Source organism: Alligator sinensis, unplaced genomic scaffold (genome assembly GCF_000455745.1).
Source record: "Alligator sinensis unplaced genomic scaffold, ASM45574v1 scaffold465_1, whole genome shotgun sequence".
Lineage (NCBI taxonomy): Eukaryota > Metazoa > Chordata > Crocodylia > Alligatoridae > Alligator > Alligator sinensis.
Genome location: NW_005841979.1, coordinates 285,469 through 297,855, shown reverse-complemented (window position 1 = coordinate 297,855; position 12,387 = coordinate 285,469). Strand labels below are relative to the sequence as shown.

Here is a 12,387-nt window from a genome sequence, read left to right as displayed (position 1 = left end):
GCAGGAATGGGCCTCAGATTCCTTGTCTCTTATACTGAATAAAACGATAATCTGAAATATTACATACTTAAAAATAATTACCCAAACTACATTTGTTATTAAGTAGACAGCTGATCTATCATCTCCCTTATGTGCAATTTATAGATTCTTGTTAGTCTCATAGGTCTCCTAAATTGCAGGTTTTAGGATCAGAACTGCATCTGTATCTTCACAATTGGGTGTGATGCCTGAGGAAAAGTGCAATACTCAGACAGTTTTTGAAAAGACAGAATAAAGCTACAAGGAGCAGTAATGGTATGCTTGGAAAATTCTGAGCAGCGAGAGATTAAAGACTGACCATGCCTGGAGGGAGGGAAAGTTGCAACTGCAGCCCACCCCCTCAAACTGGTAGATGGAGTGGGGAGGGAGGAAAAGAAAAGCTCTATGTAGCACTCAGGTACCCAAGATGCTTGGTACAAAACCAGCTATCTTAGGGCTTCAAATATTTAGTAACTGAGTAGATTCATAGACACTAGGGCTGGAAGGGACCTCAGAAAATCATCGAGTCCAGTCCCCTGCCCCAAGAGCAGGAAGTCAGCAGGGATCATAGGATTCCAGCAAAATAAACATTCAAATGTCTCTTGAAGGTGTTCAAAGTAGGTACTTGAACCACCTCCGGTGGCAGTCTATTCCAAACCTTGGGGGCTCGGACAGTAAAGAAGTTCTTATGTTCAGCCTAAAATGGTCATGGAGGAGTTTGTGACCGTCCAACCTTGTCATCCTAAATTTCCTTAACAAGCACAAGAGCCTACCTGATTTCTTCAGATTTAGATTCCTCTGACTGCCTAGATATCTAATCCTCCCACTTAGCTTTACTAAATCACCCAAATATAAACCAATACCATCTTATCTCTAAGTCAACATACAGCTTCAGTACATTACAGCCTGAGAACCACATTCTCAAGCAACAAAATCAGGAAATTCAGATAGACACAGTCAATCTGACCTATTAACCCTATTAAGAACTGCAAGCAGGAGGATCCTTGTTTCAGGAATCTGTTTAAAAAAAAGGCAAATACAAAGAATAAGCAAAGACAAGTACTAGTTATTCTTGAAGTAGAATCCAAAAAAGAAAGTTGGGGAAAGGGTAGAATAGCATGAGCCTCTTATGCTGCTTACAGCAGATAGAGAGAGAAGATAAATAAACAAAAGCCCTTCTCTTTGTCAAAAGCCACAGAAAGAAGTAGTTTTCAATTTTCAATACTAAATGCCCTAGGTTAATCCGATTTTTACAGAAAACACCACTTCAGAAGTGTCAGTGTAGTTGAAAAATGACCCAGCCAAACTTTAAAGTAGACTGTGGACAGAGGATGACATGGCAAGTTATAGAAGGAATTAATAAATTATTTCCTGTTTCAGTTCATCTAAGTTAAATTAGTCTTGTGGGAAGAAAGGGCCTGTTCAACAAAAAAGAAGTTTACAGAGCACCTTGCTAGCTACTCAAACAATAATGGAAACAAGGTAGTGATATCAAGTTTTGTAGGCAAGTCAAGCTATGAAAGCAGCAATAAACAACAGTAATAAATGACTTGCTGCAATCTAATAATGAATCATTTCCCTTAAGAAACCTGCATCATCTCCAGTATTCAGTGACACATGCAGTTACAATGACCTCTTTCACATGTGCACCTTGGTTTTATAAAGCCAAGTGTTGAATATTTGGCTACATTGTTTGAAAGCAGTTACAGAGATGAGGATCAGCAAGCCACGACTAATAACAGAATCCACTGACAGCCACAGCTAGTACAGCGCACCCTCTCTGCAGTGTTATCTTTGGGAGCCAACAAACTGACACTACACAAAGATTCTCCTTATAAAGAGAAAGTGTTAAAACGTTTCCATAGAGTTAGAGACAAAGTACATACTACTATTGAAAGTAACTATCATTCAGACCTAAAATAAGTCAAGTTTTATTGGCTGAACAGTGACAATTGTAACAAGTCATGACATTTGTCAAAAACCTCTGTCTTCCAGAATTAAGACTGCCAACCTAAAATCAGAAATACTAACTCAAGCCTACAGACACAAGTACAACTTTCATTTCCTACTTGAACTAGGATATAACAAGGGAATGGCATAAGATCTAAATCCACCACAAGCACCTGAACTTGGGTACCACCAGGCTCGAGCATCAGCATTCACATCAGGCTGGAGTGTGAAAGTCACCTTATTAAAGATAATAATATTAAAAAAAAAGCATGCACACACACCAATCAAATTAACTAACACCATCACTACAACCCACTTGTGTCGTTGTAACTTTAGATAAAATTAAGTGCTAGCTTTTAAAAATTAAATAACTATTCCTACTGGGTGGATCTCTTAGCAGTAACACCACCCCACACACAAGGTTTTTTAAATTAAGAGGGTTTTAAACACAAGTGTTTTTTAAATTTAAAATTAAACTCCAGAAACATCTCAGCAGTTACTTAACTTTAATCACATGAATAGTTCTCACTGAAGTTAGGGAAATTTTTGTGCAAGCAGGTAACTGCATGTGTATTTATTCAAGGTCAGGTGTTCATTTATTAAAAAAGGAACAAGCTTTAAAATAAAGTATTTTATACCACACAAGTCTGAACTTTCATTGTTAACAATGAAACAAAGCTATTGCAAAGCAAACATTTAAAAGAAACTCAAACCTATGAAGTATTTCAATGTAAGGGTAGTATTTTAACAAGATTGAGTTCCAATTTTGTGTTTGAGTTCTGCCAATAAGAATATTCTTAAAAGCCCTATACCAGTTTCAGACAGATGTGCATGATCTATCTATCTATCTATAAACAGATGTATAGATATTCTTAAATAATAAAAGGCTTAGTCTGTCTGTCCATAACATTCTTGGAGAACTCTGATTCGTTAGTGAAACAACCAGAGTGCGGAGTGCCACCATGACAACGGGGACGGAGAGGATGAAGTGTGGGGGGTGAAGCCAGCAGCGCTGGCCTCGCCTCCCCGGTCCATCCTGCTGTCATGGCAGTATTCCACCACCTCCAAGGAGCAGGGCCCAGGGGGTGGGATGGGGGTGGAGGAGTGACGCCAGCAGTGCTGGAGGCAACAGTGGTACAGGGTGCTGTCAGAGGGGCAAGCTTCCCTCCCCCCCACCCCCCCGCTCCTGGGAGGCAGTAGCAGCGCAGGGTGGTGGGTGGCAGCGCTCCATGTCCCCTGCCATTATTCTTGATGGGCAATTCACTAGTATAGATATGAAATGAAGTATATGTCTACATGTATGTCTGCATGTATGTTCACTTAGGACCAGCCATTCTTGAGTTTTATCTACTTCTAAACCTTCCAAGATCACTGAAAACCACCTGAAAAAATTTTTACGTGGGTTATTTTTCACTTGACCCTTTTGAGGGCTTCCACTGACTGGGATTCCTTCGTTTGTCAGGTAACAAACTGGTACCACTCCATTCAGAATTCAGTTCAACTATTATTATTATCTGTTTGCTTATGACTTGAGAGTGGCTGGTCTTATCTACTCTAAACCTTCACTGAATATCACCCGAGGAAAATTCTAGGCAGGTTATTTTTCACTTGACCCTTTTTAGGGGCTTTCAGTGACTGGGATTCCTTCGCTCCTCAGATAGTAAAAACTGGTACCACTTCATTTTGGATGCCATGGATTCAGCTCAGCTATCATGATTATAAAATGAAATTTATGTCTGTATGTATGTATGCATGTTTGCTTATAACTTGAGAATGGCTGGTTCCATCTACTCCAAACCTTCCGAAATTACTGAATACCACCCACCCAAAGAAAATTATAGGCAAGTTACTTGTCACTTGACCCTTTGTGGGGCTTCCAGTGACTATTTAAGGGAACAATGCCTTTCTCACTGGTAGTCGAAGAGGGTTATATATATACTGGTGCCAACAGGAAACGCCGCAAACATTGCTTACAAAGTTCTACAATAAAGATCATTCCTTTAAATGCCATTTGAAATATCACTCCACATTAAATATTAAATTTTACATGTGTTGTATTATGCTTTTTAAAAATAAACAATATTTTTGACCTAAATATGTTGTATTAAGTTCTTTGAAAATAAAAAAAACCCATGCAATTACAAAAATAACGACCCAGGCAAAGAACGGGTCCTTCCGCTAGTACTAATTAAACAAGGCCATGATATAGGATTTGAAAATGAGAAAAACCCAGCAACAGGTAAATAAAGTAACTTGAGCACGTTTTTATTCATCACGATTTCTGGTGTCAAGCTAAAGTTCTAAGGTGCTATGGGTCTAGGCAAGGTCATGGGAAGAAGAGGGAAGTTTACACCTCATAACCCAAATCAAAAACCAGAACTATTCCACAGAGAGTGAGTTTGGCTGAAAGTCCCCAACAAATTTCCATGTAGACTGTTTGGCCACAAGACTATCTTTGGCTTCTCCTGTCGATACTTCAGACCCCGGACTGGCTTAATGCTCCCCTACAACAAGGGCCAAGCAGGAGGACGACTCACTTGAATTTTAGTCCAGTTAGTCCTGAAGATAAAGAATTTTTTATAAAAAGGGAAGAAAAAACCCCCACTTGCTTTTGACTAGAAAGTGTAATGATATCTTTACTTTCCTGTTTGAACCCCGCTGTAAATGTGTTTCAGATACTCTCCTAAGTAGTCCTTTTCAGGCATGCACAAGGATATTGTAGTATAAAACACTGTCTCAATTTGAGGCCAGTCAATTTTGTATTATTTTGTCTCTGAGGTCTCAACCTATTTAACAAATACATCTGGTATTTACCCACAGAGTATTTACCTCTTCTGTGATTTTGAAAGCTATATAAAGCTGATAATGCTTTAGAGCAGGGGTTGTCAACCGGGGGTACCTGAGAAGGCCCTAGGAGAAACATGCAGGCAGGTGGGGACAGAGCACCACCACACATGGTCCCGTGCTGCCGCGCAGGTGCCACCAAGCTGGCTGGACATGCGCCCCCCCACCCCCGCTTGGTATCCAGCTCCATGCCAGCCCACCAATCTCGGCGCCCAGGGGTACACTGCTCTGAGTCTGGCCGCCTGGAGGTACAATGATCAAAAAAGGTTGACAAGCCCTGCTTTAGAGGTGCAGGATGCTAAATGGAAACAGAATCATGACAAAGACATTTAAACACATTTCCTGGACTCTGATTCAGGTAATCAGAAATTGAAGATTAAACATTTAAATATATATGTATTACATATTATATACACACAGTAGCTATATTTCACATTTAATGTCTCAAAATCCATTAGTTACTTCAGCAAGTGGTAACTTGACAAATCTATAGGACCCAAATTTGAAACTTTGAAAGTCAGACAGTTCATAATTAAATATTCTAAGTTTCCTGAACGTGTTTATGCCACACTACCGCCTTAGTACACTTAAACTACCAGGAGGAGGACAGCTGAAGAATGCCTCCACTCATACCACGGTTTCCACTGACTGTCATTTCAGGAATGCATATAGCAATGCATGACAGCTTGGAATGTCTCCACCCATCTGATAGTATCAGGCCATGCACTGCTTACAACTAGCTATACAACCCTGAAGATTGGTTTTAAGTATCCATTTACTTTTTTTTCAGATGAATAAAGAAGAGAAGCTAGTAGGAATTGCAAACACATGTATACAATATGAAATTCATCACCTGCATGTGATGCCTGTTAGTAACATCTACAAAAAGGATTTTTTTGGACGCACTTCTGTATGTTAAATGACTTCCATCAGAGCAAGCTACTGAAATGGAATACCATTTGGTTTACCGTTTTTGCTTTAGTTCTGCAAATATCTCAAGAATACTGTATATCCAGTATGCAATTTTAAATTAATCATCAGTGCCATTTCTAAAACTCGAGGTTTTCTGGTATAAATAACTAGCTCCCAAGGTTAATTTAAATGAAAATGCACAATTAAGCAAGCAAGCAAGCATACGTTTTTTCTGGAAATAGTCAATTGCAAGCCTCTGAAAGGAGTGGGTCAGTAAAGCGAATTTGTTCTAAGCTTTCTGACATTTTTGAGAATTGCAAATTATTTATGTCAGCAAGACAAAACTGGTAAGTGGAATAGATGTTACAGGTGCCAAGCTAGTAAAGAGCTGATCAGTCAAAAAGTTTGTCAAAATCTAAGTCCCTGGTTGAGCCTAATGTGCATACTTAAAGCCTCAGTCGAAGGAGTTAAGTCATAGGTTTGTGACCTGTGCTTGGTTTACATCAGCTAGGGCTCCGCCTCACGGTCTCCAGCCTAAGTTTAACATCTAAATGATTATACCATTTCAGTAAACAGCAGTGAAATTGTTTCAAAACACATTAAATTACAGTTTTTGATCCAGGCATCCATTAAGTTCCTGGATTATGTTTGCCCCTTTCTACACGTAATGCTCCAAAAACAGCTTACAAAGCACTTATGTAGCATTCCCTCTAAGAGAACAGAGGGTTACAAAAAATTTAATCCAACCAAGATCAACCACGTGTCAGAATTTACAGTTTATTTTGTTTTTGAAAATAAATATGGAATATTTAAATATGAAAATAAATGTTTTTGTGCCAATAAAGTTTATAAATGTTACTGTACCAAATCAAGAAAGGCTATTATCAGGGTAACATTTGCAACAACTAAATAACAGAAATGGTCGCTCAAAGTTGGGCCTTACATTTTGTGTTTGTTATGCAACTATCACCACATAATAGGTGGAAATGCTACTTTGATCTGAGAAGAAATATCTTCTCAAAATTACTGCTACCTTTTTGTAGAACATGAGTTTCCCCAAGGTTGTCTCAGTTCAGCTGTTGCATTTGTGCACTACAACAGCTACCCAGCAGGGAAAGCAGTATGACTATACACTCAAAGAAAGGTACACAGGTAATCCTCACCAACCACAAAGAAGCCAAAACAATTCTGAAAAGGTGTAGTATGTATAGTAATTCTGTTTTAAAATGTGCACACATTCAAATACTGAATAGAAAATAAAGATCTCTTGCACCCAAAAGCCTACAATAAACAAGTGTTTACTAATGGAGGGTTCAGATTGAGTACAGAAGCCCCCAAACCCACAAATTACTGCAGGAACCCAAACTTGGTTACACTGAAGTACAATGTTATTAGATTCCCATTTCTTGGGACAGAACAAGCTTTTACAAAAGCATTGACTTCATGCACTTCGGTTAAAAAGCCCCTCGAGTAATAGTATGGAAGTTTAAAAGCCCCAACACAGAACTAGTCTTCCTAATTTCACCATGCAACTTGGTAAGAGGAATGGTCACTATTCATGGCCCTCTAACAGATTTTTAAAACTCTCATGTCTAATGATACGATGTTACCCGAAACATTTTTGCAAGCAAAAAAAGATGCGTCAGTTTAAAAAAAAAAATCAAAATGCAGATTTCTTTGCTAACAACTGGCATGTTTGTGGTAAGTGTGACATTAGGCTTGAAAAAAAATAACACTAGATTTGGCATAAGTGGCAAGATTATGCTCTTCCTCTAAAAAGCAAAGCAGAAGTCACAGAACAGGGGGTCCACTGATCCCTTTTCCTGATTCCAGGATGCTCTGTGATCTGTAGTGTAATGTAAACAGTCAAAACAACTAAGCTGCAGCAGCCTACCCAGCCCGTCTCTGGCCACAGATACATACTTATCCCAGGACCTGCAAGGGGGTTTAACAACAGCCTTGCAACTGTGTTCTGAGCGCTGTTATCAGTAGAAACACAGTGTGTTTGGGTTTGGGGGTTTGTTTGTTTGTTTTTAATAGCTCTTTTTCACTGTTCCAGCTCTTTCAGAGACATTATCACCCATACTACTGAAAGATGTTTCATCTTATGACCACACACAAGTAAAAGTGATGGAACACATATATGCAGGAAAGGAAAGAAATTAAGGCTTTACAAACTGAGCCCAAAATAATCACCTCAGAGACTGGTAAACACTAAGATAAACTGCGTACTCAAGAAATCTCCAAGGCTGCTCAGTCAGCTGTCCATCAGCAAGCATGAGAAATTACTGTACAATTCTCTGGTGAATAACTTGTATTATTTGGCCTTTTAATTAGTGCTGATAGCCCAATACTGTATATTAGGAAAACAAACAGCGAAGTTATGATATGAATTTTCTCCCCTTCCCTCTGCCATTAAAAAGCTGTTTAGCTTCACTAACCTTTACCATAGATTGATTTATATAGGAAAAGGAGTTCACAGAAAAGTAAGACTCTGAAGCCAGCCCGCACCGACGTATGAAGTGCGCAGCTATGCACCCATGTTGTTTTGCCCAGTATACACAGCCAGCTAATATTCAAATATTTTCCCATACCTTATTAGTACAGAAAAAACAGAACTCATAGAGCACTTCACAAATACTACCAGGATGAGCCCAAAGAAAAAAGCCTATACTGATAAGAGTCACTATTCAGACCTGTAGAAATAAACCCATGCTTCAAGATGTGACAGTATATTCCCCAGAATTTAAGATGGGACAAAACAAACAAACAAGCAAACAATAAATAATAAGGTTCTAAGTTTTCTGGAAATGGTTGCTTGTAAAAACTTGAAAGACAATACTTCTAGGCAAGAACTCATGTAAGTTGTTCAAGTCCCTAAACTGACTCTAAGCAATAGTCTGCAATGAGAATCCATGATTTATTGCAAGTGGTAGCACAGAATCTTCTATACTGCCTGTTTCCACTTCCCCAGAGATTGTATTCTAGCAAGGAGCACATGGCATCATGTATCAACTCCAGCTTGTTTTCCTTTTATTCCATGCTGCACAAAATTGGCAAGATAGATTATGACAAAAACAAATACTCTACGCAATCCATATATTAAATGTATTCATTTGACAACTATAAAGTAATACAGAAATAAGAGAATAACTGGCTTTTACAACTTCCACTGAGTTAATGGAATCTTACCATTTAAATAAATAAATATCAATTTGAGACCAAGAATTTAAAAATAAATAAGTCTGGTAGTTCCTGGCAATATACACTAAAAACAATTGCTAATTTACAGCCATTTTCAAGTGATGAAGCCCCAGTACAGCATAACAAAACGTACTATGACCTACCCAGTAAAGAAAAAAAAATAGAATTCAGAGTCAAAAGACCTTAAGCCCAGAAGAGACCATCAGGATCTGTTCTAACCTGGACAAGACTAAAGAATTTTTGGTTTTTAATGTACTACAATCTTTGGTGATTTTTTTTGGAGTACTAGATGATAAGAATATTCTGCAAGTAATTTTAACTGCTGCATCCTCTAAGAAGTGCACTTAACAAGCACCTACTTCTGCACATCATAGTATAAAATGAAAATCAACTATTAACAGGAGTGTCAAATCATGGTAAAATGAAAGCATGTAGGTGGTACGGGGGAAGAGAGAGGCACTTGCAGATTATTCATCTCATAAAGTAGTCTGCAGTACTTCATGGCCTTTATAAAGCATACTCAGAAAGCACTTTTTTTTTTTTCTTCTTACACAGGAAGGACAGAAACCCACACATGCCAGTTTGTCTTACAAGCTTTTTATTCTACCAAGCTAGGTATTTGTACTTTAATTACTAGTTTAGCTCTTAGAACAAACTGACTAATGGGGAGACCCAATGGCTGCAAGTAATACAGCTCACTGCCACACTGGTAACTGAAGCTCAAGTTAACTGAAATATTTGGGACTTGAACTGCCTATGAACTGTCACCAATCACCAGGTTTTCAAAGACAAGAAAACCATTCACCTATTCTGCTTCATATGTAGTTAACAAGGAATTACCTATTCTGCTTCATATCTAGTTAACAAGGAATTACAAGAGATGGATTATGTTCCTGTTCTACAACACTAAACCATATATTACAGCAGGCATTTGAGATTAGAGCTAGGCTTTGAACCTTTCTGAGCAAGAAAAGCCATTTCAAGGCTCCCTGGGTAGAACGGAATATAAATCTAAAAAAATAATTGTAATTAATGCTGCTGATGAGAAAAAAAGGATGGGGCATAATGGGAAAGATGAAAAGTGGTCCAAAAGTGGGAGGGAGTCACCTCAGTTTAGAAAACAGACAGAAACTGTTGTTTCATATGAGTAAACCAATCTAAACTAACTGACAGCACTTCAGTGAGGGCGACCATGGCAGCCCCACTACAATGGGTCTTTCAACATTGTTGATGCTAGTTAAAGTCAAAGGAAGATTTACAAGAGCAGGAAGCTTTTTCAGAAGTTATCCTTGAGTAGGCATGGCTTTATCTGTCACACACAGACAGCTCTGGTAATGGATGGGGTTTCCCTAACTCAAAGAGGTACCTAATATTTTATCATTTTTAATTTAGAGAGGTGCTATGTAACAGGAGAGAAAATTTTACTAAAATGAAGGCTGTGTGTCAGTTAAAGGGACATTATGAATCCAACAAACATTCAGGGAACATAAATTTATTCGGCTACATAAAGAAAACTGCCAGTTCAGAATTAAAATTCTCCAATTTGTTTTTTAACTAGATGTTTGCTGACAGAAGACTCAACACCATTTTACTGTAGTATCACTGCAACGTAACTGATGAGCGAGGCAAACAGGAGTTCAAGCAAAAGAGTTCTGCAGTTACACTGACCTCCTGCTTCCTGCAGCCAGTTCACCATTTGGAGGGGCAAAAGTTCAACAGAAGAAAGGTGGAGTGACATCAAAAAAAGTGTTATATTACAGTATTGTAGAAGTGACAGAGACTCCTCCTCCACTTTTTAAGAAGGTTCCAGCTTGCCAAAAACAGGAATTCTCATAAATTTGTTCTTCTACCAATAACAAAACAAACCATGCACCATTCTTTTCTTTGCATCGTTAAGGGTTCGATAGATTCTGGACCTGAAAGTGACTGCTTACATATTAACATCTAACCAAATAAGATATGGCTTAACTAGCAGAGGCAGTTCTCTGTGGTACAAACAGAAATAAATATCTGGAGTGGTAAAACTAGGCTTTAATATACTACTTCGTTGTACAATGGCAGATTATAAGAAAATATACTGTCCAATGGTTAATACGTTGCTTTTTTTTTTTAACCCCATATACACATTAAATTTCATTCTTTTGGTTATTTTTACAACTAGAAGTTATACCAATTCCCTGACAGGACTAATGACTCAATGGAAGAGCAACTGACAGCTTTTACAGTGAAACCAAAGAATTAAACACAGTGCATTAGAGCATAGTATAAAAACCAGTTATCTAACAGGGTACTTTAATTGTGATGCTAAACAAGGAGACATTCATCATACTTATTTTTATGTCAAGTTTGTTTGTACAACCAGACACTGTCACCACACTGCTTCTAAACAGCGCATCAGGGGAGGATTTCTACCAGATCAAACGAGTGATTATGACCAAGCGTTTGGAGAACTCCTGAACAGCAACATAGAAACTTACAAAACCCCCCCCCCAAAAAAGCGAACCTGTCAAAGAGATTATTCTTGCTTTCCTGACATTCGGTGAACTTAAGATGCTGCCTGAGCTTTTGGCCCGCTCAGAGAAAACGAAAACTATTCAGGCAAACCCGCATTATCTCCGGATTGCCACAGTCTTGCCTTATTTGGCTAATGTTTGGAGATTCCAATCGCACTGCTATAAAACTTTACCATGCACAAAGCATCCATTTTGACGAAACTTCACAGCCCGTTTCCTTGCCATCCCCCTCCACCCCCTGCCCTGACCCCGATCCCAACCCCGACCCAAAGGTCCATCCCGTTGCCAAAACCCCAAGAACAAAGCCAGGGGGACCCTATTTTTTTTGCAGCTTTCTGTGGGTCTGGGAAGAGGAGAGCAATCCACAGACTGTAAAAGCCTGGCAGGGCTCTGGAGCTAGGCTCCCACCACACTGCGAAAGAAACCGGTGAGGGCCACGGGCAACTGACACACGTTTCTATATTAGGAACAAGACACTGGTTCTCCCTAGAAACCAGATAGAGAGAGATGAGCTGCCTACACACAGGCACACACAAGCACACAAATACACACACAGATTTAAGGCTCTAAAGTGCAGCGAGATGGGGGGAGGGGGGGGGCAGGAAACGCGACCGAGGGGCAGAGAGCACACAAAGCCTTGGGGCAGCGGACTGGAGTGACCCCCAGCACAGGAGATATTTTCTGCCTCCTTCTCCTCTTCCCCGCCAGCCCTCCCGACCTGCCCGCCCCAGGCAGCCGCGTCCCCAGACCCCCGCTCCCAGGGAGAGGGTCCCGGGGCCCTCCCCCCGGCCCGGGTCGGCCGCCCCCCGAGCCCGGACCTGGTGCAGCGCCGTGAGCCCGTCCACATTGGCGTAGTTGATGTCGGCGCCGCGCTCCAGCAGCCGCAGCACCTCCTCCGTGTCCCCGCTGGAGCAGGCAGCCAGGAAGACGGCGCCGGCGTCGGACT

At 39.9% G+C, this 12,387-nt stretch overlaps 1 protein-coding gene across 6 annotated transcripts in view; it reads right to left on the bottom strand.

Moving 5' to 3' along the window:
* The window catches only part of PPP1R12A (protein phosphatase 1 regulatory subunit 12A), a 198,276-nt gene extending 185,895 nt beyond the window's left edge, over nt 1-12,381 (bottom strand). For all 6 annotated transcript variants that reach the window (XM_025200923.1, XM_025200922.1, XM_006021108.3 and 3 more), the window contains exon 1: nt 12,260-12,381. The gene's annotated coding sequence lies outside the window, so the exon portion shown is untranslated. The remainder of the gene's footprint in view (nt 1-12,259) is intronic.
* Between the last annotated feature and the right edge of the window lie 6 nt (nt 12,382-12,387).